Source organism: Scyliorhinus canicula, chromosome 2 (assembly GCF_902713615.1).
Source record: "Scyliorhinus canicula chromosome 2, sScyCan1.1, whole genome shotgun sequence".
Taxonomy (NCBI): domain Eukaryota; kingdom Metazoa; phylum Chordata; class Chondrichthyes; order Carcharhiniformes; family Scyliorhinidae; genus Scyliorhinus; species Scyliorhinus canicula.
In genome coordinates this window covers 25,874,144-25,900,823 of record NC_052147.1, presented here as the reverse complement: position 1 = coordinate 25,900,823, position 26,680 = coordinate 25,874,144, and the positions used below count along the sequence as shown (strand labels likewise).

The window sequence follows — 26,680 nt, the reverse complement described above, 5'->3', positions numbered from 1 at the left end:
TGGGCAGAGAATCCAGCTTACCGCAAAACACGGGCGCTGATCCCGTTCTGATGCTCGGGTCCCCCGCTGATGGCAGAATCGGAGTTTGCGGCCCATACCAGCAGGAGATTGCAAATTGGTCTTCTTGGATGGGATTCACTGTTTCTGAAACTAAGGGCTGGATTCTCCGACACGGATTGAATGTGCAGACTCCGCACAGACAGTGACCCAAGCCGGGAATCAAACCCTGGTGCTGTGAAGCAACAGTGCTAATTGGTCCAGCCATGACGAATGTGACCTTGATGCCGTGAACCTCACAGAGAGCCAAGGGAGTTGCCCCAAAAGTCCATTGGAGGACCAGCCTCTCCCGTCCCAATCCCACCAGACTCCCAATCTGGCTGGAGAATTGCCGGGTCCGTGGCTGTGCATGCACAAGGCGGCGGCCTGCAGTGGCTGCGCCGTCCAACATGGCGCCAGACGCGCGTGGACCCAGCCTGCTGATGTACGATCAATTGCACAATTGACGGCTGTCAGGGTATGCTAAGTAGGCATACTGTGGGTTGACATGGAGTATCTGTAACCTTTCAACCAACAGGTCAGCCTTGTGGGGTCGTACGTGCTTACAGAGGAGTATGGGCCCTGGAGCTGCAAGGCAAGTCAGGAGCGACACCCCGGAGGTGGACTTCCGTATCAGGATGAATGAAGCTCTCTGTGCTCCCGGAGTCCAGCAGACAGGCGATCTCGTGCCCATCAATCTTCACGTTGGTGGAAGCAGTTGACAGGTTGTGTGGGCGAGACTGGTCAATCGTGACTGAGGCGAGACGCGGCTGATCGTCGATGGTGGCAGGCGATGAGTTGCCCGGGGGGCATGGGTCCTGGTAAGATGGTGGCACCCAGGAGCCGTGCATGTCGTGAGGGAGACAAGATGGCGGCGCCCAACGATCCTGGGGAGAACAAGATGGCGGCGCACACGAGCCGCACATGGTGGGGGTTGAACAAGATGGCAGTGCCCACGGGCCGCACGTGGTCCGAGGAGGGGAAGATGGCGGTGCTCACTGGTCGCACATGGCGGAAGTCGGAACAATAGCGGCGACTACGCGGGCCTGGCACAACGCAGCAAAGTGTCCCTTTTTGCCACAGGCCTTAGAAAGGGTGCTCCGGGCTGGGCAGCGCTGTCGGGGGTGTTTAGGCTGCCCACAGAAGTAACATTTGGGTCCCTCGGGGTTGGTTGGCTGCCGCGCGGCACAGGCGTTGGGTTGGCTGAGGGGGGGTCACTGGTGAAGTCCACGATGCGCAGGAGGGGTGGGCCGCGCGGCCGGGGCGTGGGACTGGATGCTGCGCAAAGCGACCGTAAGCGGGAGCGCTAGCTTTTTAGTCTCAGCTAGGTTGAGCGTGGCCCCTTCTAAGAGGCGCTGTTGGATATAATCGGACCCGATCCCTGTGACAAAAGCGTCTCTCATGAGCAAGTCCGAGTGTTCCGTGGCCGTAATGGCCTGGCAGTCACAGTCTCTAACTAGGGGAATCAGGGCATGCCAGAAATCTTCCACTGACTCACCGGGAAGTTGACGATGAATGGAGAGGATGTGCCTAGCGTAGAGCGTTTTAGTCCGCTGGGCGTAGTTTTCTTTCAGAAGCGCCATGGCTTCTGTGTAGGTAGGCGCGTCCTGGATAAGCGGAAAGACATTGGAGCTCAGCCGCGTGTAGAGGATCTGAATCTTCTGAGCTTCGGTTATTTGGTCTGGCGCAGACCCGATGTATGCTTCGAAACAGGCTAGCCAGTGTTGAAAGTACTTTTTGGCGTTGTCTGACTGCGGATCCAGCTGCAGGTGATCCGGCTTGATGCGGAGGTCCATCTTCTGAAAACTTTAGTGTATTAAATTGATGCCCGATCAATTGCAAAAAGACGAGAGTTGGATACAATCGAGGCTTTAATACACTAAGATGTGTGGCCTCCTACAGCAGCTAGTGAAATGGCTGCTGTACAAGGAGCACACATATTTATACTCCACCTACTGGGCAGAGCCAGCAGGCAGGGAACTACCACCGTAACTGTAGTACAGGTCCTTACCACAAATCGCCTAATATATACATCAGTGGTGACTACCACCCCTGCCAAATAGTGCCCCCTTTGGCCAAACTGGTCACCCCCAGACCACCCCTCCACCAGTGCCCCCAGCACCAGCCAAAGACCCCCCTGCCCGCGGATCGAATCTCCCCTGACTGGCGGCGCTGACTCAGTCCGCAGCCACCACCCCGAGTTCCCATAAACAAAATGGCATGAGAGACCCACGCAGTTGGGAACCCGGCCCATCGGGGGCCACGCATTGGGGGAGGGCCTCAGGTAACGTCCTGAGGCCATCTATATGGCGTGCGGCGTACTCCTGGAGTACGTAGTTTTGGAGGAGGCGGAGCATCGCAAAAGAGAGGCCACCCCCGATTTCGGTGCCAACATGGATTCTCCGGCGGAACGCGATTTCGGCGTCGGAGGCCAGCGAATCCCATATTTTTAAAAGTTTAATACTGCCTTTAATTTTTTCAGTTAATCATGGATGACTGGCCTTCCCCTTGGAATTTTTCTTTCTCACTTGAATGTACCTATTCTCTTTACTCTGAAATATCTTCAAATTTAAGCCTCTATTGATCTAACCCTCAGCATATTTGCCAGTTCCCTCTCGCTAGCTCTGCTTTCAAGCTCTTATAGTTGCCCTTTTTAAAGTTTGAAATACTAGTCTTAAATGCATTCTTCTCTCCCTCAAACAGCATGTAAATTTCAATCTCACGATCGCTGCTCCTTAACATTCTTCACGGTGAGGTTATCAAGTAATCCCATCTCATTGCACAATATCAGGCCTAGTATAGCCTGGCCTCTGGTTGGCTCCAGAATTTGGTGTTCCAAGAAACAGTTCCCAAAACATTCTTTGAACTTCTCATCTACGCCATCTTTGTCTATCTAATATTTCCAACCAGTTTGTAGATTAAAATCCCCAATGATTATCTCTTCTTTGATATGGGGCGGCACGGTGGCACAGTGGTTAGCACTGTTGCCTACGGCGCTGAGGATCTGGGTTCGATCCCGGCCCTGGGTCACGTTCTGTGTGGAGTTTGCACATTCTCCCCGTGTTTGCGTGGGTTTCATCCCCACAACCCAAAAATGTTCAGGTTAGGTGAATAGGCCGCGCTAAATTGCCCTTAATTGGACAAAAAATAATTAACAAAAAAAAATCTCTTCTTTTATACTCTGTCCTACTATGTAGCTACAATATTTGGCCTATACGCCACTCCCACAAGTAACTTATTGCCTTAATCATTTCTTATCTCAACCCAAAATGTGCCTACATCTTGGTTTCCTGAATTTAAGTCTAATATGATAATATAGAACATAGAACAGTACAGCACAGAACAGGCCCTTCGGCCCTCAATGTTGTGCCGAGCCATGATCACCCCACTCAAACCCACATATCCACCCTATACCCGTAACCCAACAACCCCCCCTTAACCTTACTTTTTATTAGGACATTACGGGCAATTTAGCATGGCCAATCCACCTAACCCGCACATCTTTGGACTGTGGGAGGAAACCGGAGCACCCGGAGGAAACCCACGCACACAGGGGGAGGACGTGCAGACTCCACACAGACAGTGACCCAGCCGGGAATTGAACTGGGACCCTGGAGCTGTGAAGCATTTATGCTAACCACCATGCTACCCTGCTGCCCCATATCATCATCATTAATTAACTGTTACCCCTAGAAGTGTAGACAGTCCCAATGGTATAGATTTCACTTTCCCCAATACTGGTGCCAGTGCCCCACGAGTCGGAACCCAGTTCTCCCACACCAGTCTTTGAAGCACGTATTCATTCTTCTCATCTTATTTTTCCTACACCAATTTTCACCCAGCTCAGGTAATGATCCAGAAATGATTACCTCCTGAGATTCTGCTTCTTAATTTGGCGAGATAAAGCTCTGGTAAATTGTTTCTCAATAAAGTTCATATTTTCCCTTGGGCAGCAGATTCCGCAAATGTTCCCTGTTAGCGCATTGAAACCAAGTATTATTACAATTGCTATATACACAGCTTCGACTGCCAAGATGATGTTCAATACAAGAATGACGTATAGCCTGGGTGGAGCCCTTCATTTCCTGAGATGGATGGATAACATCATATGTATAGCAAAAGACCAAACTAAATTGTATGTATTTTCTATTAATAGCCCTCAACTTTTGAACTAACACTTTAAACCTGAATGTTTTATTTTGTATCCTTATCTTCAGTCAACTGGAGACTTGAAATATTTATGTTTTGGTTCTGAGGACTGCTTGACCCAACACATTAACGTTCTATTCTTCTATCTCTGAGGCATGGATATGAATCATATCGAATTTTGGCTCTTCCTGACATACTATTACAAATTCTCATGGGCCGATAGATAACTACACAGAGAAGGGTAAAAACAAGCTTGCAACCATTTCTGCTGTGGGGCGACGGACTATGACATATGTGCTGCTCTCATGTTTCACCCACGTTAACATTAAAAAGAATCTTTGATTCAAAGTTGCCTTCAGTTGGGGTATGGCTGAGTGTTCTCTCATAAGACAAGCTCTCACAATGAGACCGCAGCATAGAAAGAAGAAACATTAAAGAAAGAAGGGTGGCACGAATGGCACAGTGGTTAGCACTGTTGCCTCACAGCACCCCCCCCCCCCCCCCCCCCCCCGGTTCAATTCCGGCCTGGGGCTGACTGTCAAATACACATACTCTCCGTGTCTGGGTGGGTTGCATCCGGGTGCTCCGGTTTCCTCCCACAGTCTAAAGATGGGCAGGTTAGGTGGGTGGATTGGCCGCACTAAATAGCCTCTTCATGCCCAACAGTTAGGTGGGGTTACGGGGATAGGGCAGGGGAGTGAGCTTAGCTTGGGTGCTCTTTCAGGAGTGTCGGTGCTGACTCGATGGACCAAGTTGTAGGGATTCTATAATTCTATGAAACTCTATAATTCAAAGGAAATAATCATGAACTCCCTTTCAATTTGACATTGATTTTGAGAAGAATGAGTCTGCTGTTGTGAATTAGCAAAGAACATCTAAACAATCAACACACGTAAAATTTTATTTTGAAATTATATATTGAATTGGTTTCAGCAAAAAATACAGAACATATATTAGTTGTTATAATTTTCTTATTATGGAGATTATAAGTTGATTCTGCGAATGCAGGTTCCTCTGAGGTGAAAGTGAGTTTAAAATAATTTTTTCCCCATTTTGAGGTCAGATATTGAAAATGTCAACTCAATAAAGAATGAGGAACTATCCAATGATACTCCCTCATTTTGGCCAGATTTTCTGAAGGAGAGGAGGTGGACAGAATATGTCACAAGACTTTGTCATGGAGTTAAAAGCTCCTTAATGTTTAAGCAGGGGGAATTAGTTCATTTTGCACTGAATGTTGGACAAGTAAGGCAATTAGCCATTGTTCACAAAGGACCATTGGCATCTCTTTCCAACCGAGGCAGCAATATGACGACAGTAGTTTTAGAGAGATTGTGGAGTGGCTGGTGTTGAGGATGTTGTTCATGCTGCCTGACAACAGTGGTTTTAGAGAGATTGTGGAGAGGTTGTTGTTGAGGATGTTCTTCCTGCATAGGTGGAACCTGATGTTAGATCTTCAGATGATGTTGAAAAGGATTGCATGTAGACAAGGAAAAGGAAGGGGCTCAGGAAAAGACCCTGGGGGAGTTCAGAGATAATGACATAAGTTATAGGAAGCAGCATCAGACCATTCTGCCCATCAAATCTGCTCCACCATTCGATCCTGGCTGATATGTTTTTCATCCCCATTCTCCTGCCTTCTCCCCGTAACCCCAGATCCCCTTATTAATCAAGAACCCATCTCTGTCTTAAAGACACTCAGTGACTTGGACTCTGCAGCCTTCTGCGGCAATGAATGCCACAGATTCACCACCCGCTGCCTGAAGAAATTCCCCATCATCTCTGTTTTAAAGGATTATCCCTTGAATCTAAGGCTGTACCCTTGGGTTCTAATCTCTCCTACGAGTGGAAAGATCTTCTCCATGTCCCCTCTATCTAGGCTTCTCCGTGTTTTGTAAGTTTCAATGAGATCCATCTCTCCCCTCCCCCCCCCACCCCCCCCTCTCCCCCCCCCCCCCCCCCACCCCCACCCATCCTTCTAAACTCCATTGAGTACAAACCCAGAGTCCTCAAAATGGTGTAGTAGCATGAAAGAAAAGCCATTTCTGGAGATATACCCACATCATGTATGTTATACCCATTCATTGAGCTTAGTAATTTTGACATGGTGGTCTTCATGAAAAACATGTTTATAAATGTGGCCATATGGCTATGCTGCAGCTTAAGAGTATGCAGGGCGAGGGGTAATCGGTGACTGCCAGATAGTCAGATGTCCGTCCAGGATTTGTTTAGTTCTTGGTGTCAACGTCATGAATGGCTCTGACTCATGTGGCTGGATTCTCTGATTTTACGGCTATGTCCGGAGCATGTGTCTGGCCTTACGACCAAAAAGCCGCCTGTTTCCCGTGAACTCAGGCATTTTAATATTGACTTGCTGTCCTGCAAGAGACCCGAAGAGCAGGTTAAGTGTGGCTGAAGGAAGAATGCGGTGGTCACACGTTCTTCTGAAGAGGAAAACCCGAGGATCCGCCCAGGACGCATGGAGTTGGATACACCATCAAGAATGAATTCTCCAACTGACATTTCAAGCTGAGTAAAAAGATTTCCACTCCACCCTGGATATCATACTCTCTACTATTATGAAGGAGCATAAGGTCATCCTCATGGGGACTTCGACGCCAGAGTCGGAAAGGACTCCTAAATCTGAAAAGGAACCATCGGAAAGGAAGGAGTTGGGAACTGCAAATCGAACAGGGTTCTCCTGCTCACTGAGAGTGTGGAACACCGGCTTGTCATCACTATCACACTGTTCCACCAAAAACAAGTTCAAGACTTCCTGGAGACACCCACGGTCAAAGCTTTGACACATGATTAACTTCATCATCATGTGATCCCGACACCAAATGGATAGCCTCATCATCAAAGTGATGACCAGTGCAGCTGACTGTTGGACAGATCACAGGCTCATCCACTCCTCGATGTCCATCGAAAGCAGCGGAAGATGAAGAAACAGCTCAGATCAGGCTGTGAAGAAACCATCAGCTACAAGATCATAGCCAGCAGCACAGTGCTTAGTACAGTTGCTTCACAACTTCAGGGTCCCCGGTTCTATTCCTGGCTTGGGTCCTGTCTGTGCAAAGTCTGCACGTTCTCCCCATGTCTGTGTGGGTTTCTTCCAGGTGCTCCGGTTTCTTCCCACAGTCCAAAGATGTGCAGGTTAGGTGGATTGGCCGTGTTAAATTGCCCTCAGTGTCCAAAAAAGTTAGGTGGGGTTGCTGGGTTACGGGGATAGGGTGGAGGTGTGGGCTTGGATAGGATGCTCTTTCCAAGGGCCAGTGCAGACTTGATGGGCCGAATGGCCTCCTTCTGCACTGTAAATTCTATAATTCTTAGACTGGCTGATGGACAGGAGACAGGGAGTTGAGATAAATGGGTCTTTTTCTGGATGGCAAGATGTAACTAGTGGGATGCCACAGGGCCTTGGACCCCAGTGATTTACAATCTATATTAACGACTTGGATACAGGGATAGAAGTTTTATGGCCAAATTCGTAGATGACACAAAAATAGGTGTGACAGCAAATTGCAATGAGGAAATAAAAACCTTACAAACGGATATCGGTTTGTTGGGAGAGTGGGCCAAAATGTGGCAGATGGAGTTTAACTTGGATCAGTGTGAGGTCATGCATTTTGGTTGGAAAAATGGGGAGGCAACTTATTATCGAAATGGGGAGTGATTTCGGGGTGCTCCAATGCTGAGGGGCCTGGAGGTCCTCGTTCATGAATCACAGATAACGAGCATTCAGGTGCAGCAGAAAATAAGCAAATGGACTGTTGGCATTTAAAGCAAAAGGAATGAAGTATAAAAGGTGAGGAAGTGTTGTTGCAACTATACAAGGCATTGGTAAGACCGCACCGGGAGCATTGTGCACAGTTTTGGTCTCCGCATTTGAAGAAATATACAGTGGCATTGGAGATAGTTCAGAGGAGGTTCACTGGATTCCAGAGAGTGGGTGTTTGTCGTATAAGGAAAGATTGAACAGTTTAGGCCTACACTCTTTGGAGTTTAGAAGAATGAGGGGAGATCAAATCGAGATATAAAATATGCTAAAAGGTAGTGGTTAAGGTAGACGTGGAGCAGATGCTTTCTCTTTTGTGGCATTTCAAAATGAGAGATCATAATCTTAGAATAAGAGGTTGCAAATTTAAAACAGTTTTGAAGAGAAGCTACTTCTCCCAAAGGGTTGTGAATTTGTGGAATTCGCTACCCCAGAGTGCGGTGGATCCAGGGACAGTGAGAAAATTTAAGGAGGAGTTAGACAGATTTTTCATTGGTAATGGGTTGAAGGATTATGGAGAATGGGCAGGACGGAGGAGTTGAGGTCAGGATGGGACCAGTCATGATCACATTGAAGGTGTTTAGGCTCCAGAGGCTAAATTGCCTACTCCTGCTCATAGATCATCTGTTCTAGGGAGGGATGCTCTGGCTGGTTGTGCAATCCAGCTCTTGGTCTGTAGCATTGTAGGTAACAGATGAGGAACATATCAGCCACGATCGAATGGCTGAGCAGACTTGATGGGCCGAATGGCCTAATTCTGCTCCTATATCTTATGAACTTATGAATCACACTCGTTAGCGCATGATCACCGAACGAGGAAGGGGTGGCACGGTGGCACAGTGGTGAGCATTGATGCCTCACAGATCCAGGGACCAGGGTTCAATTCCACCCTCAGGTGACTGTCTGTGTGGAGTTTGCACTTTCTCGCGCTGTCTGCATGGGTTTCCTCCGGGTGCTCCTGTTTCCTCCCACAGTCCAAAGATGTGCAGGTTAGGTGGATTGGCCATGCCAAATTGCCCCTCAGTGTCCAGAAGGTTAGGTGGGTTTACTGCGTTACGGGAATAGGGTGGAGGCGTGGGCTAAAGTAGGGGTGCTCTTTCCAAGGGGCCGGTGCAGACGCAATGGGCCGAATGGCCTCCTTCTGCACTGTAAATTCTATTGGGATCTGAAATACGCTTCCTGAGAGTGTGCTGGAGGCAGCTTCAATCAAGGGATTCAAAAGGGAATTAGGCTCTTATACAAAAAGGAAGAATGTGCAGGGTTACGGGGAGAAGTGGGGGGGGGAAAGTGGGGGGGAGAAGTAGGGGGGGGGCACTAGGTGAATTGCTCGTTCAGAGAGGCAGTGCAGACATGACTATCCAAATGGCCTCCTGTGCTCCAACAATTCTGAGATTCCTAAAAGCCAACATTTCATTTTTCACCTGGCCCCATAAACTGTAAATGTGCAAGACTGTTTCTGTCACTTCATCCGAGTAACTTGTACAGTGCTTTGAAAGGAAGGTGTGCTTCCGCTCGGAAGAGGTTACTCTTGTTTCAATACTCCCCCTGCACTGGCAGAATGAAGGCATTATCCTCAAACTGATCAGCCCTCTTTCTTTTCCTGTTCATTCTGATCTCCATGCTGCTATGATATGAAAACTTAATGGACTTCCTTAGCAAGGATCGCTTTAGCAGCCCTTTAAAAGCTGTTGCAGACCAGCGATTTCATCCACTTAGGCAGAGTTCTCCTGCCGCTGCTCCAATGTCTGTATATACAATTGGATTAAGCTGCCCTCATAAAGTCATGCAACATCATCTGTGCTAATAAAATGCAAATGGTTTTCACATTACGCTGAACCGAGCTGCAGTATAATGGGACCAGATAACCTGAAAATACACTATTTTATTACATATTTGCACATTGGCATTCCGACTAATCCAGAGGGTGAGATGCTAAACAGTGATCCCATCTGCCTGTTCTTGTGGTTCAGATAGATATTGACGCTCCTGTGCCACAGTTCAAAGAAGTGCAAGCAGTTCTGTCGCCTTCCCGAGTTACATTCCTCCTTCAAACAACAGCACAATGAGCAGAAAACAATGAATCATTCATCTCCCTCTTGTGTGCAAACGACAGTCAAAGGCAATTCATTTCATGTGATGATAAACTTGGAAGTAACGTGAACCTAACTCGCTTGTTGGGAAACAGATGGAACACGGCTACTGCATCACACCTAATACTGCCCTACACTGATTTCAACAGAGAGGAAAATCTGGCGGGGTGCAAAATCAACCTCACCCCCGATCATGTCAGCCAAATTAGATTAAATTTACCCCCCTCCCAAAGGTTGCTGAAAGAGCTGTGATGTGAGATAAAATCTTTCTTCACTGGCTAGAGTGCCAAGGTGTTAACGACATTTAATGGTTCTAATTGATGTCCGTAAAACCTTGGATTGGATTACTTCCAGTGCACAAGAATGTACAGATGGATGGCAGCGGTTCAAGAAAGCAGCTCACCACCACCTTCTCAATGGGCAACTGGATTTGGGGAAATCAAGATTCCCACTCCAATTAAATAATTCAAAGCAATTCTATGATCGCATTACTGTTATTGTACAGGGGTGCTCAGAACAAAAGGCTGCACACAGTGCTGACATTTGAAGGAGCCACTGATAGTTAATGGAGGACCTTGACAAGCAAAATAACTTACTGGCAAACATGTGAATCTTGATTACAATCTTCAAGCAATGGAATGGCACTCTGACACCTGGGTTGCCATCTGACCTCCTGAACAGAGATGGCGCTGCACTGCAGCAAAACTGTACTAACATGAAGGTGACAATAAATGTAAAACACAACGCAAGCTTTTGCCACACCACCTGAAATGAAAAAGATTTCATAGCCTTTTTCCTACTAATCATTAAGTTACATTGGTACCACTGTGTGATTGACTGCCACACTACTTAACTGTGTTATGACGCCCTGGGCTAGTGCTTTGTCAATTTTAGCCCCACATGCCCTGGAGTCACAACACAAGTGAATTAACCAATAATTCTTTAAAAAATACCCATAGTCTTTTTCTCTTGGCTGTTCAATAATTACAGTCACCAGGTTTATAGATATAAACACGATTACTGTTTATCTACCAGGAACTATGAAATATGCAGTAAATATAATTGGTTAAATACAGGCTAATACCCGCTACCCACACACGCGAGAGAGATGAATACAGAGTGTGTGTGTGTTGGGGGGATGAAACATAATAAGGATCAAAGTCAAAGGATAAGAGTCTTTTCTCCAGCTGAAGGTTCTTTCAGTATACTTTCTTCACAGCAAATGTGCAGATTAGAGTCTTTGGTTTGAAGCCTGTAATGGACTTTGTAGATTTATTCATTCAGGGTCCATGTAGTTTAGATAATGTAGTACTCACAGACTGCAGGCACCTTCTTTCTCATCAAACTGGGCCTTCAGCTCGAGGTTCGCATTCAGGCCTCTACATTTCCAGAGAGGTCCTTTATTTCACATCAAACTTTGCTTTCATCGATGTCATAGAATTCACTGTGCAGAAGGAGGCCATTCGGCCCATCAAGTCTGCACTGGCCCTTGGAAAGAGCACCTTACTTAAGCCTGTGCCTCCACCCCATCCCCGCAACCCAGTAACCCCACCTAACCTGGACACTAAGGGCAATTTAGTATGGCCAATCCACCTAACCTGCACATCTTTGGACTGTGGGAGGAAACCGGAGCGCCCGGAGGAAACCCATGCAGACACGGGGAGAATATGCAGACTCCGCACAGACAGTGACCCAAGTCAGGAATCGAACCTGGGACCCTGGAGCTGTGAAGCAACTGCGCTAACCACTGTGCTACCGTGCTGCTCTTTCAGCTTGTGGTTAGTCTTCGGCCTCTGCAGTCTCAAGAGAACAGGCTTGCTAGAGAGAGAGAGAAAGAGAGAGAGTTGGCCCTCACCTTTGTCCTCACCCTGGCCTTCTGGAGACGATTAGCTGGATCTTTTGGGACAGGGTAATTGGGCCTCTTCACCAGGCTGCCAGAATCAAAACTGAAACTAAACTCAAGCCTCGGGATTCTGAAAACCATATCAGTAGGATCAGATCCAATCACCAAATGTTACCAGGCACAGCACAGCCTTTTCGGTCAAATTCAGTGACCACCAGCTAGTCAATCAAACTGAGTCCTCACTGATGCCAGCCAATGTGCAATCACCAGTTTAAACCAGCACGACATTCTGGATTCTTCCGTCTGCATTAAAGGTACAGGCTTCTTACAGGCTGCTTGCCTTAAAGTGAGATGTCCATCAAACATCATCCATGGATCAAACGTGCATCAGCAAAATAAAAAGACAGGGTAAATAAGGGAATAGATGGGGAATAAGCAGGGTGTGCCCTTACAACAGTGACAGAAGGATTCCTCTATCCACCTTTCCTGTCGCCAATTCAATTTAAACCAAGTTGCAGAGAACAGAACCTGCTTGCCTTCCACAAAGGAAAGTCATTTTGTGTTTGGAAAACTCTGAAGTCTTAGCAACATGAGAATGGTGTCAGTCGCTGGCAACCGTCAGTATTGATTGGTCAGGACAAATCTACTGATTTATAACCAATAAAGAACATTGGAATTTGAAGTGTTTTAAAAGCCCTTTTTATGATGTAATTGAGGCTCCATCAAAGGCACTAATTACTCCTATTCTATGCATTTTGTTGTCTCTGAAGGCCTGGAGAGATTAGCAAGGTCCCTAAACAACTCAACATAATATCCCTGATGTCTGACTGGACATATCAGAGCAAGTGAACAGGAGCTCTCTTGCTTAATGTTTGAGAAATAAATGTTGGCAATAGTAAAACCCATTATGAATGCTTTGCTTGTACACAACTGCAATGATAAAATAAATGAACATATTCCTTTGGCATGTTTTACTTCAGTTTATTTCCATTCGTGTTTAGATTTGTCTTCCTTGCCTTTTCAATATATTTTTCTTTAAACACATTTTAACCTTGAGTTACCAATATTTGATGGAACTGAAGGCAATGAAGAGATGGATATTTATTGCATTGATCTCCACCCATATAGCTGGCCATGCACATGCCTGATAGCTATGGGGAGAGTTGATCAGTGCAAGAGGCTTCCAACTATTTTGTATAAACCAAGTAAACTAAATTAAATGAACATGGAACATAGAACAGTACAGCACAACTGAGGGACAAAACAAAAGGGGCAGCCCCTGAAAGGGACACTGCCTTAAACAAACACCAAACACGAATGAAACTCAAAACATCGAACTAAAATGTGATTAAAGGGGTTAATAAAGCACCTTAGTTCCTGTGGGGCACAACGAGCATGGAGGGCTTCGATGGTGCCCTTTGACACCGCATGCTCCCTCTCTAGGGATATCGGGATGGGAATGCAGCCTTGGTCGAGGGGCAGACAGACGTGTCGGATGACCCCCTTGGTTTCCCGCTGACTGGACCTGTTTATGGCAAGTTAGACCAGGCCAAGGAGCCGGATGACGAGGTGGCCCTCCTCCCTCCCCGCCTCTTTTTGCACAGGATGCCCATAGATCAGAACATGGAGCTGAAGTGCAAACTAAACCACAACATAAGCTTTTTCAAACGTGGTCATGACAAGTTGGCGGTGGTACACTGCCCTGCTCCACAGCCAAACAATTAAATAGCAACCTCGGTTGGTATCCACTACACACAAAACTGACATTACCTACTACAGGTATCGGAGGCACACTAGAAAATGCCAAAATATCCCATCCATCCAGTTTACAATACAGGCACCCTAACTAGTGGAAATGGAGGTTCCACCAAAGACCTATTCAACAAGCCCTGTACCCACTGAAGGAATGCCCCAAGTTGTCCACACTGAGGGCACCAGGACCAGAGCATCTCCAGCACAGCCAGCTGCCATAGTCCTACATTAAGGGCCAAACCAAACACAATGCTCCAAGGTTACTTAACAAAACAGTCTACAACTAGCCTTCGTCTTTTTTTAAATAACAAAATGGTGGAGGTGGGAGTTAAGGAGACGCAATGGGCCAAGCATGAGCTGCAACAGCTTAATCCATTTTTCACCTCATGCAAATGGTAATGTGCTATTAACCTGTTCAATCTGTATGTTATATAATGGTTTGCATGCAGTAACTGTTCACACACACTATGACATCTCAGTACCAGTGTTTGGCCCAACTTAAACAGGGAAGATGTAGACCGAGTGGTCATGTGATGATGTGGCTACGTAAAGGGTCACGTGTAGGAAATGCAGGAGTTCTTCCTGGAGCGCGACAGAATGGAAGCATGTAAATGCTGTTCAGAGCACTGAATAAACTACTGTTGTTGAAAGTCCTTGGTCGCCAATATTTGGAACCCAGCACTTCTAATACCACATTATCTGTGCTCAATGCAGAGTAAGATGTGTAAACATCGAGGAGGGCTTCAATGCACCAAAGGCTGGGTTTGAAGTGAGTAGACTACTGCAGGATTCGTGAGGGACAAAACTCCAATGTCTTTTTTTTTAAAGCACACCTGGAAGAATTGAGCTTAAATCAAAGATCCAGTTCTCAAGTTTTATTTTGTTTTGACAAAGTTCCAATCTGTCAGTTTGAAGATTTGTTTCTTTAAACAAGCGCCTCATCCGATTTCATGAGCTCAGAGAGATGCCAAACTTGACGTTTGATTCCTCAGTTCTGATTAACATCTTGGGAAAAAGTGGTAACATTGTGAGATCTGTGCTACATTACTGGAATAATGCTCTTGAAGGTGTAGCCTAGACATGGCAATGGGGAATTTTCCAATAAATGCTTACATGTGTGCATACAACCTGACTTTCCTTTTATTTAGTTTCATAGAATTTACAGTGTAGAAGGAGGCCGTTCAGCCCATCAAGTCTGAACCGGCCCTTGGAAAGAGCACCCGACCTAAGCCCATGCCTCCACCCTATCCCCGTAACCCAGTAACCCCACCTAACCTTTTTGGATATGAAGGGCAATTTATCACGGCCAATCCACCTAACCTGCACATCTTTGGACTGTGGGAGGAAATCTGAGCACCCGGGGGAAACCCACGCAGACACGGGGAGAACATGCAGAGTCCACACAGACAGTGACCCAAACCGGGAATCGAACCTGGGACCCTGGAGCTGTGAAGAAACTGTGCTAATCACTGTGCTACCGTGCTGCCCTGGAGGATATCCATTTTAAAACCCAGCAAAAAATAATAGCCTTCCAATGCGTTGAGTACTCGGACATTAACATCACATTCATTTAAAGTCGTATCCTTTGTTCACGCAGTAGGAGGTCCCATTTCACGCCATGTCTTGGATCATATTCAAACAGACAGGCAGCAGCAAAAAGCATTTTTCACAATGTAGTCAAAATGTCGATCGTACAAGCAATTTTGTGTTCCTGAGAAAGATTTGCAGCAAGAAGAATCACTTTTCATTGTGATATAAATTGTACATGAAAAGACAAATAAAGAACAAGACGAGCTTATTGCTTTCATGCATTACCATTAATGTTTTGTGGTTGCAGGGAATTCTTTTGGTATTATTTGCCAATGTGTGGTAACCATAAAGCTCGACAGAAGAACAAAAGGGGTTTAGGGACCGCCACCCTGACATTATTAGATTAGCAAAATAAAAATTAAGCTGGAAGATCAAAATACAACTGCTCAACTTATTGAAACCCCTATTCAGGCACATTAAATAGAAGGAAATCAGAGGGTCTCGATTAGCAAAGCCAAATCTATTCGCAGTCGTCATCCGTTTGAGCCCACAGGAGCCACGCATTCTTAACATGTCTCTGCAAAGTTTTTGATAAGAGTTGATTCATCCTTCAGAAAAGAACCGAGCAGGTCGAAGTGCACAATCCCAGGGTTTGTTGTTTTTTCTCTCTTGACGGTTGTCAGCAGCCCCCATTCTGTCAGAAAAAAGGTCAAGGAAACGTTGCCAGCTGGAGAGCATTGTTACAGATAACTTATGATGTCTATATAATTATAAGTTGCTTCATTTTTTTTGCTGCTGTCAGAGAATGCTCACTGCCAGGTAGCAGATGGAGACATTTGATGCATTAGGGAGAATATATTCAATGTCTAAAATGAGTGATGTTTTGCCTGATGATGGAGGCTTTGCAAAATTATCTGTGAACTGCACGAACAAAGAGCTGGTGCAGACGGGACGGACTAAACCTCCAGCGCTCCATCTCCTTATTAATGATTGGAGGCAGTTATTTTGGTTGTCAGTATATATATATATTTTAAAACCTCTGTCCTTTCAAAGGGAAATTGGATGTACATTTGGAAAGGAATTGCAAGGCCATGGGGAAAGTACAGAGCAGTGAGACGAGTTAGACAGGTCTTTTAGGGAGCCAGCAGAGACACGGTGGGTTGGCTATGCGGCCTCGTTGTTTGCTTATACGATTTTGTGGGCTAGATGTTGCCATTAATGGGGAGCCCTGCTGGGGCTGAATCTAAGAGGTGACCTTGCTTTTACTAATGATGGTGGCATATTCCCGGTGGTAGCCAATTAAGAAGCCACTGCCGGGACTGCTGTTCAATTAAGCCTAGCATCCCAACCTCCAGGGCTGATCCTCAATATGAGGAGCAGCAGCAGCTCAGCAGTGTCAGTGTAATCCTTGGTCATTGCTGAGACAGCGATAGCAGAAAGAACACCCCAATGGCTGGTTGCCCTTGGGGACAGGTCAGTGTGGTTTACTGAGGTCAGGCAGGCGGACCATAGCCACCTGGGAATGGAGGAGTTATTGAGGGCAGACAGCGCTGTTGCTATGGGATGACTATGCTGCCAAAGAGACCCTTCCACGTCCATGGTCTCCCTACGTGGTGACGGGCCCTTCCAACATTGAGGGTGGAAGTGGCCCTTAATTGTCGACAAAAGCAGGACAAATCCAAATTGTCCAGTTACCATCCCATCAATCTAATTCTGGGCATTAACACAGTAATGAAAGGTGTTGTCGACAGAGTTATCAAGCAGTGCTTGATAACGAGCAACAACCTGTTCGTTGATGCCCAGTTTGGGCTCCACCGGGGTGAATCGGTTTCTGACCTTGTTAGAACCTTGGTGTAAAAGAGGTGAATTTGGGAGGTGAAGTGCGAGTTACTGCCCTTGACATCAAGACAGCCTTGCACAAGTGTGTGGCATCAAGAGGTTTCAATCGGAATATGCACAATCTTTTAGTGAACAACGCAATATTGTCCGGAAAAAGAAGCACAATAAATCAAGAAATTATGTTATAAGATTTAAAGGGAATTGAATATTTACCTGAGGTAAATTTAAATTGCCAAGAATAGAAAAACCACAATGGAAAGAAGCAAACAAAGCCACCATTTTCATAACTTTTAAATGCTCATCCAATATTTATTTCGCTTTGAGCAGTAATGAAGGAGGGAGTTATCAAGAATCTCATGGTGAAGAATTAACAGAAGGAATAATGGCTATTATATCCATTCTTATGCCAATTAGGCGTTGTGCACACTGCCTGGGTATCGGGCTGTGGTAGTCACCACTGATGTATTATTCTGTATATACAGGGCCGGCCCAAGGCACCGGCAACTCGGGCAGTCGCCAGGGGCGCCATGTGCTAGGGGGCGCCAGAGACTCGGGTCCCGCGCATGCGCAGTTGGGCCGGTGCCAACCAGCGCATGCGCGGTGGCCGCCCTCCCCCAGGGTGGCCCCCTCCGCCCCCCCCGCCCCCCTCAGTCCGCCCCCCCTCCGTCCTCGGCCCCGCCCCCCCCTCAGGCCCGCCACCCCCCGCCTCGGGCTCGGCCCCCCCCACCTCGGGCTCGGCTCCCCCCCTCGGCCCCGCCCCCCCTCGCCCCCCCCCCCCTCGGCCCCGCCCCCCCTCGGCCCCCGGCCCCGCCCCCCCTCGGCCCCCGGCCCCGCCCCCCCCCTCGGCCCCCCGGCCCCTACCCCACGGCCCGCCCCCCCCGAAGGGCGCCGAAGTTCAGCTTGCCCGGGGCGCCAGCAACCCTAGGGCCGGCACTGTGTATATATGGGTTTTACGGTAAGGCCCCTGTACTACAGGTACGGGGGTAGATCCCTGCCTTCTGTCTCGCCCAGTAGGCGGAGTATAAATGTGTGGGCTCTCCGAACAGCAGCCATTTCATCAGCTGCTGTAGGAGGGCACACATCTCTGTGTAATAAAGCCTCGATTACCTTCCACTCTCGTCTCGTCGTAATTGATAGTGCATCAATTTATTACAGAGATTTTTCAGAGATGGACCTCCGCATCAAGCAGGATCGCCTGCAGCTGCATCCTCAAGCAGACAACGGCAAAAAAGACTTTGAACATTGGCTAGTCTGTTTTGAAGCATACATCGGGTCTGCGACAGACCCAACCTCAGAGGCACAGAAGCTCCAGGTTCTGTACATGCGCCTGAGCTCCAATGTTTTGCCCCTCATCCAGGACGTGCTGACCTACGCAGAAGCCATGGCGCTACTGAAGGAGAATTACATTGAACGGACCAACAAAATCTACACCAGGCATCTCCTATCCACGGGGCACCAACTTCTTGGTACGAGTGTGGAAGATTTCTGGCGTACCCTGCTCACCCTGGTGAGAGATTGCCAGGCCGTTTCGGCCACTGAACATTCGAACCTGCTGATGAGAGACGCGTTCGTTACGGGCATAGGGTCTGCCTACATCCGCCAGCACCTCTTAGAAGGGGCCACGCTTGACCTCGCGGCGACCAAGAAACTAGCGCTCTCGCTCACAGTCGCCTCACGCAACGTACAGGCTTATGTCCCCGACTGCACGGCCCACCCCTCCGTGCATCGTGGACCCTGCCAACGGCCATCCCATCATGGCCCACATCAGCGACTGCCCCCAGCCAACCGAACCCCATGCCTGCGCCACGCGGCAGCCAACCAACCCCGGGGGACCTAAATGTTACTTCTGCGGACAGTCAAAACACCCCCGGCAGCGCTGCCCAGCACGGAACGCACTCTGCAAGGCCCGTGGCAAGAAAGGACATTTCGCTGCAGTATGCCAGGCCCGCTCAATCACCGTTATTGTCCCGGCACCCCCCACGTGCGGCCAGTGGGCGCCGCCATCTTACCCTCCTCGGACCACGTGCGGCCCGTGGGCTTCGCCATCTTGCTCTACTCACAACACGTGCAGCACGTGGGCGCCGCCATCTTGCCTGCCTCAGAACCAGTGGGCGCTGCAAAGTTGCCTGCCCCAGGACACGTGCGGCCCGTGGGCACCGCCTTCTTACCCAACTCAGGATCCCTGCCCGTCGGGCACTTATCAGGCCGCTCATTGCCTACAACCGCCGCCGACCAGCTCATCTCATCTCGGTCACGATTGACGAGTCTCGAACGCACAACCTCGCGACCGCTTCAACAAAGGTGAAGGTCGACGGGCATGAGATATCCTGCCTTCTGGACTCCGGGAGCACTGAGAGCTTCATCAACCCCAATGTGGTAAGGTGCTGCTCCCTCGCCGTACACCCCGCTAACCAGAGAATCTCCCTGGCCTCCGGATCCCACTCTGTGGCGATCCGGGGGTACTGCATCGCCAACCTCATCGTCCAGGGCGTAGAGTTCAGCGGCTTCTGCCTCTATGTCCTCCCCACCTCCAGAGCCTAACCCTGAAATTTGGCGGGCCCTTACCACCCCTTACTATTTGCGGACTCGCGACCCTTAAGGTCGACCCGCCTTCCCTTTTTGCAAACCTAACCCTGGATTGCAAACCCGTCGCCACCAGGAGCAGACGATACAGCACCCAGGACATGACCTTCATCAGGTCTGAGGTCCGGCGACTGCTGTGGGAAGGTATTATCGAGGCCAGCAACAGCCCCTGGAGAGCCCAAGTGGTAGTGGTGAAAACTGGGGAAAAAAACAGGATGGTCGTTGACTACAGTCAGACCATCAATCGGTACATGCATCTTGACGCGTACCCCCTCCCACGCATATCTGATATGGTCAATCAGATTGCACAATACTGGGTCTTCTCGACAGTGGACCTGAAATCTGCCTACCACCAGCTCCCCATTCGCTAGGCGGACCGCCCGTACACGGCGTTCGAAGCAGACGGCCGCCTTTACCATTTCCTTAGGGTTCCCTTCAGTGTCACCAACAGGGTCTCGGTCTTCCAACTGGAAATGGACTGAATGGCTGACCGGTATGGACTGCGGGCCACTTTCCCGTACCTGGACAACGTCACCATCTGCAGCCATGACCAGCAGGACCACGACGCTAACCTTTCCAAATTTCTCCACACCGCTACTCTCCCCAACCTAACTTACAATAAGGAGAAGTGTGTGTTCAGCACAAACCGATTAGCCATCCTCGGCTATGTGGTTCAGAACGGAGTTCTACGGCCCAACCCCAATTGCATGCGTCCCCTCATAGATCTCCCCGTTCCCCACTGCCCCAAGGCCCTCATATTATGCCTGGGGTTCTTTTCGTATTACGCCCAGTGGGTCCCAAACTATGCGGACAAGGCCCGCCCACTCATTCAATCCACCGCTTTCCCACTGATGGCCGAGGCTCATCAGGCCTTCGACTGTATCAAGGCTGACATCGCCAAGGCCGCGATGCACGCAGTTGACGAGACGCTCCCCTTCCAAGTCGAGAGCGATGCACCAGACATCGCTCTGGCCGTCACCCTCAACCAGGCAGGCAGGCCCGTGGCATTCTTTTCCCGCACCCTCCATGCCTCCGAAATCCGGCATTCCTCCCTCGAAAAGGAGGCCCAAGCGATCGTTGAAGCTGTGCGACATTGGAGGTATTACCTGGCCGGCAGGAGGTTCACTCTCCTCACTGACCAACGGTCGGTTGCCTTCACGTTCAACATCACACAGCGGGGCAAGATCAAAAACGATACATTTTGAGGTGGAGGATCAAGCTCTCCACCTACAATTACGAGATTTTGTATCGCCCTGGTAAGCTCAATGATCCTATCCTGAGGTACAGGTGCCAGCGCACAAGTGGACCGACTAAGGATCCTGCACAACAATCTCTGTCACCCAGGAATCACCCGTTTTTACCACTTCATTAAGGCCCGCAATCTGCTCTACTCCATCGAGGAAGTCAGGGCTATCACCAGAGACTGCCAGGTCTGCGCGGAGTGTAAACCGCACTTCTACCGGCCAGACTGTGCGCGCCTGGTGAAGGCCTCCCGCCCCTTTGAACGCCTCAGCGTCGACTTCAAAGGGCCCTTCCCCTCTACTGACCGAAATACGTACTTCCTTAGTGTGGTCGATGAATATTCCTGATTCCCCTTTGCCGTCCCATGCCCCGATATGACGTCTGCCTCCGTCATCAAAGCCCTTAACACCATCTTCGCTCTGTTCGGTTTCCCCGCCTACGTCCACAGTGACCGGGGATCCTCATTTATGAGTGATGAGCTGCACCAGTTCCTGCTCAACAGGGGCATTGCCTCGAGCAGGGCGACCAGCTCCAACCCCAGGGGCAATGGGCAGTTGGACCGGGAGAATGGGATGGTCTGGAGGGCCGTCCAGCTGGCCGTATGGTCCAGAAATCTCAGGCCTCCCACTGGCAGGAGGTCCTCCCCGACACACTTCACTCCATTCGGTTGCTCCTGTGCACCGCGACTAATGAAACCCCCCCATGAACGTCTCTTTGCCTTCCCCAGGAAGTCCACCTCCAGGCTTTCGCTCCCAACGTGGCTCGCAGCTCCAGGACCCGTTCTCCTCCGTAAACACGTGCGACTCCACAAGGCGGATCCGTTGGTTGAGAGGGTACAGCTACTCCACGCTAACCCACAGTACGCTTACGTAGCATACCCCGACGGCCGCCAAGACACAGTCTCACACAGGGACCTGGCACCAGCTGGTTCCCCACACACCCCCCTCTGCCCTGGCACCACCCTCCCTTCCCCCGGCGTACCCCACCGCAGCCCCCGCTCTAGGACAGAATATGCAGATGCCAAGGAATATCCTTTTATCTGGGAAACACAAATTCCCTGTGACACCATTAACCCAGTATTGCCAGCAAATATGCTCTGTCATTGGGAATTTGAGTTACTTAAATGTGCCTTTACAACGTGCTCTGGACACGGAATAAGAAACAGCCAGTAAACTATTCCAAGCCCAATTAGAGACGGCTGGAATGAGAAAAGTACCGTTGCTGTTTGGAATGAACAAAACTTTTATCTAACAAACGTATCTAGTGCAAATGGATATCTTCTCGCGTTTCATTTTATTGTTAATTTGTTCTTTTGGAGAGACAGGGTGGAATTGCAAACCATTTCAAAACCAAGCACTTGCACCGAGTTAATATTGGGCCCACGTACGACAAGCCACACATATTTTACCGTGCACATAAATATCTCTGATGTAGTGGCAGGGCAACGTCTGTACATCTATCATTATATATTAATATGGGAAATCCACATTTGTGCACCGTGATAAAGGAAGAATGGCACCTCTATCATTGGTACAGCTTGTATACCCATAGAGATTAACTGCTTTTGTCGTGTAGCTACACATATTACAGCATCCATGTGAGGATTTGATAGCGAGGCGGACACGGGTAATGTATTTCAGAGAGGAAAAAATGTCAACTATCACCAAGTATCTATTCTGACTCTTGACTTGTGTGTTTCTGCTTAATGTAAATGTGAAATAGTGAAATAGCAATTTCAGAAGTTATTTCTGGTCTGGTAAGGCCACAGAGTTGGCATTCAGCTAATCTCTTAACTGATACTAAATTTGTTCAGTAATCACCAAGGGTTGGTAAACAGCGATAATTGGGAGAGCTAGCCATTTCCAAACTAAAATGAATATGTCATATAAAATTCTCTTTGTGTATCTCCTCTGGGATGTCTCCCCACCCACGGCATGTACAAAAATGTTCTGTCATTTTATGCTGATGCTGTCACATCTCACTCTCAAATGGTAATACTCAAAATTGTGCGTATAGTTTGGGAGACGATGGGCGGGTTTCTCCGTTTGCCGACACCGAAATCGTGAAACGGGATTGGGCAGAGAATATGTCCTCACATCAAAATCGAGGGGGGGCGACGATTTGACGGCAAATCGCGATTCTCCGTCACTTCGACAGCGTCATCAATGCGTACCGGAATGCACATATAACAAACACCTTTTGCAAATCATTAGCGAGCCTGACCCGGTATTCTCTGGAGCCTTGGCAATTCTCCTCCTCCGATGGGCTGAGTTCCCGACAGCGTGGTTCACATGTGTTTTTCAAAATAGTTAAACCAGTGTGGTGGCTGATGAGGGAGAGAGAGAGGAGGTAGGACACAGAGAGGAGCAATTACGGGCTGCCGGGCCCGGACACTGGCCTGGCTTGGGGGGGGGGGGGGGGTGCTTCCAGGGCCGTGGGGGTTTGAGGGTTATCAGGGAATGGGCCGAGTGGCCAGGGTGACCCACCCACGGGACTGGGACGGTACCCAAGCATGGATCGCCATTACTGTGGCTATCCTGCTGTGCACCCACTGACTAGCCACCTTGGACCATGGTTCTGCAGAGTGACATCAGCTGTATGGATGCTCCCACTCTCCCACCCATGCACCTCACATCCGGCCACCATCCACTGGCGGCCCACCCAGGGCAACCCCCACAGTACATAGAACATAGAATTTACAGAGCAAAAGGAGGCCATTTAGCCCAGCTAGTCTGCACCGGCAAATAGAAAGAGGCACCCTACCTATGCCCACACCTCCACCCTATCCCCGTAACCCAGTAATCACATTTTTAAAAATGGATCGAAGAAATTGAACTGTTTCAATGAAATGCCTTATCCTGGAGTGTTCGTGTTGTATGTCACATATAGGGTGGAGTTTTATCTCAGGCACGCTGCTCCTGATAATGGAACAGGAATTGGGTGCCACTTTCTCTCTTGCATCTTGTTGGTTCCCACATGATTACAATTGAAACATAAAATGCCAGCAGCATGGACAGGACAGACAAACACGCAGCTGGGGAAAGGTTTCAGTGGTGAAACCCACCATCACCTGATAATTCAGCAGGTACAGGCAGGCTATAAAAGCGACTTTTCATCACAGTCACGGCTTTCCTTCCCAACCACAGTGTGTGATTATTGAGAGAATTTCAGATAGATTGGGCGCGATTCAGCGTAAATAATCCGATGTCCGATTCCGGGTGCGGTTGGCGGGGTTTTTCTGGGTGGCTTGCAGCACCCAGATTGACCCACTATTCACCAACACTTTGGCATTTTTTTGGGGCCTAGGGGAGTTTGTCCCACCAAGGCCACACTTTAGATGATTTCCTGCACTGGCGAGCTGATCTCTCCAGCAGGGATGGCTCCTCACGGATTGGGGGCGGTATTGAATGGCAGCTCCGATTTCTAAACGACCCCCTCCCCCCCCCGATCGCCCCCCCGCCTCCTGCTTTTTGGACCCCTTTCCTTCACCCCCCCTCAGACGCAACTGCACAAAACCAATTCTGCAAAGCCACCTTTAAATCATAACCGTGCGCCACAAGATTCTAATGAGCTGCTGTCTTTATTGTAAAGGTCGGGCGCGATTAAAAAAGGGTTTTGTGCGAATACGTAATCATGGAATGCAAAGAGATTACAAGCAGGAACTCACCACAGGACAGTGTGAGGCCCGAAACATGCTGCTGATTTAGGGGAGGATTCTCCGGTCCCCCAGCCGTGTTTTCTCGGCAGTGCGCCATTGCCTGCCGGCGGGATTCTCGAATCCCATGCTCGCCAATGGGATTTCCCATTGAAGACACTCCGCCTTGCCGGGAAACCCACGGGAGGGGATGTGCTGCCAGCCTGGAACAGAGATTCCCACTGGCCAGAGAATTCCAACCTTCAATCTCTCTGGAAATCGATATTTTGTCTCATATTTAATTTAGTCACCCCGCATCTTTCCTGTTCTTGCAGGTTGCACAAAATCGCCCCCCCCCCACAGGGTTGCTAACCATTGTAATAGCTTAATTACTTGAGGTGAACCAATTGATTGATCTGGAGGGTTTTTTTAAACACAAAGATGCTCCTCCAAAATGGATGCAAGTGCCTATGTTCTTTGTATATCGATATGTATTTATAGTTCATGTTTATGTGGAATATAAACATTTGTAAATGTAATTAGAAAAATTCTAGTCGTTGATGGACACTTTATCAGCAGTAATCTAAAGAAATCATTAATGTGATAAACATAGTCGCAAATAGCAGTGTTTAAATGAAATGGAGTGTATTTTAGAAACCATAGCAATTCCGGGACGTAATTTTCATAGCCGTACAGAGTGCAGACAGTTCAATCTACACTATCAATAAAAATTACATTACCCTCAGTTCAGAAGATTACATTAAAACTGCATTATTTGATCCATTTAGTAAAACAGCTTATGAATAATGGAAGCGAAGTAGCACATCATCAGTTGAGCTGGATTTGTGCCATTCCTATTTTAATCTTTTATGTTATGTTGTTGTTAAAGCTCTGCTTATTTTAAGAAATATTAGTGCAGCAAATTACTCAAAGACAACTGTTGAGCAACAAAGAATTTTTAAAATGTTGAAATTATGTTTATAGGTGATGCACTATCAATTATGCAAAGACGAGAGTAGGATGCAATCGAGGCTTTATTAGACTGAGATCTGTGGCCTCCTACAGCAGCTGATGAAATGGCTGCTGTATAGGGAGCACACATATTTATAGTTCACCTACTGGGCGGAGCCAGCAGGCAGGGATCTACCCCCGTACCTGGAGTACAGCGGCCTTACCGTAAAGCACCTATATTAACATCCTATATATACAATATATACATCAGTGGTGACTACCACATTCACCCCCTGTTAAAAAATGAGACCGGCGGGGGTGGTGGAGAACTCTATACAGGAAATTGTGTTTTAAAAGTACAGATAATATTATAAATTCAGGTGGTTCGGTGCCTTGATCTGTTGTTGGGAGCGCCATCGTGCTGGTTGCAACTCTGGCGGCGGCTTGGTCTTCGGTGACTCCGGGAAGGTGTCGAAACCCTCTTCATACCCGGGTGGGAGCAAGGGGAGGACGGATTGTCCCAGAGCGGGGGCTGCGGTGGGATGCGCCGGGGGAAGAGAGTGTGGCGCCAGGTTGGGGGGGGGGTTGGGTGGGAACCAGGTGGTGCCAGGTCCCTGAGGGAGACTGTGTCTTGGCGGCTGTCGGGGTACACTACATAAGCGTACTGAGGGTTGGCATGAAGTAGCTATACCCTCTCAACTAATGGGTCCGCCTTGTGGAGTCGAACGTGTCGACGGAGGAGAATGGGTCCTGAAGTTGTCAGCCACGTTGGGAGCGAAACCCCGGAGGTGGACTTCCCAGGGAAGGCAAAGAGGCATTCATGGGGGGTTTCATTAGTCGCGGTGCACAGGAGCGACCGAATGGAGTGACGACCTCCTGCCAGCGGGAGTCCAGGCGATTTCTAGACCGTAGGGCCAGCTGGACCGCCCTCCAGACCATCTAATTCTCCCGCTCCACCTGCCCGTTTCCCCTGGGGTTGTAGCTGGTTGTCCTGCTCAAGGCAATGCCCCTGTTGAGCAGATACTGGCGCAGCTCATCGCTCATGAATGAGGAATCCTGGTCGCTGTGGACGTGGGCGGAGAAACTGAATAGAGCGAAGGTGGTGTTGAGGGCTTTGATGACGGTGGCTGATGTCATGTCGAGGCATGGGACGGAAAAGGGAAATCAGGAATATTCATCGACCACACTGAGGAAGTACGTGTTGTGGTCGATGGAGGGGAGGGGCCCTTTGAAGTCCACACTGAGGCGGGCAT

General features: G+C 48.7%; 1 long non-coding RNA gene across 1 annotated transcript in view; it reads left to right on the top strand.

Annotated features, from left to right (window-relative positions):
• LOC119962360 overlaps nt 1-26,680 on the top strand; it is an 89,531-nt gene that overhangs the window by 46,359 nt on the left and 16,492 nt on the right. Inside the window, exon 3 of the long non-coding RNA XR_005459841.1 lies at nt 4,057-4,171. This is a non-coding gene — a long non-coding RNA (uncharacterized LOC119962360). The remainder of the gene's footprint in view (nt 1-4,056; nt 4,172-26,680) is intronic.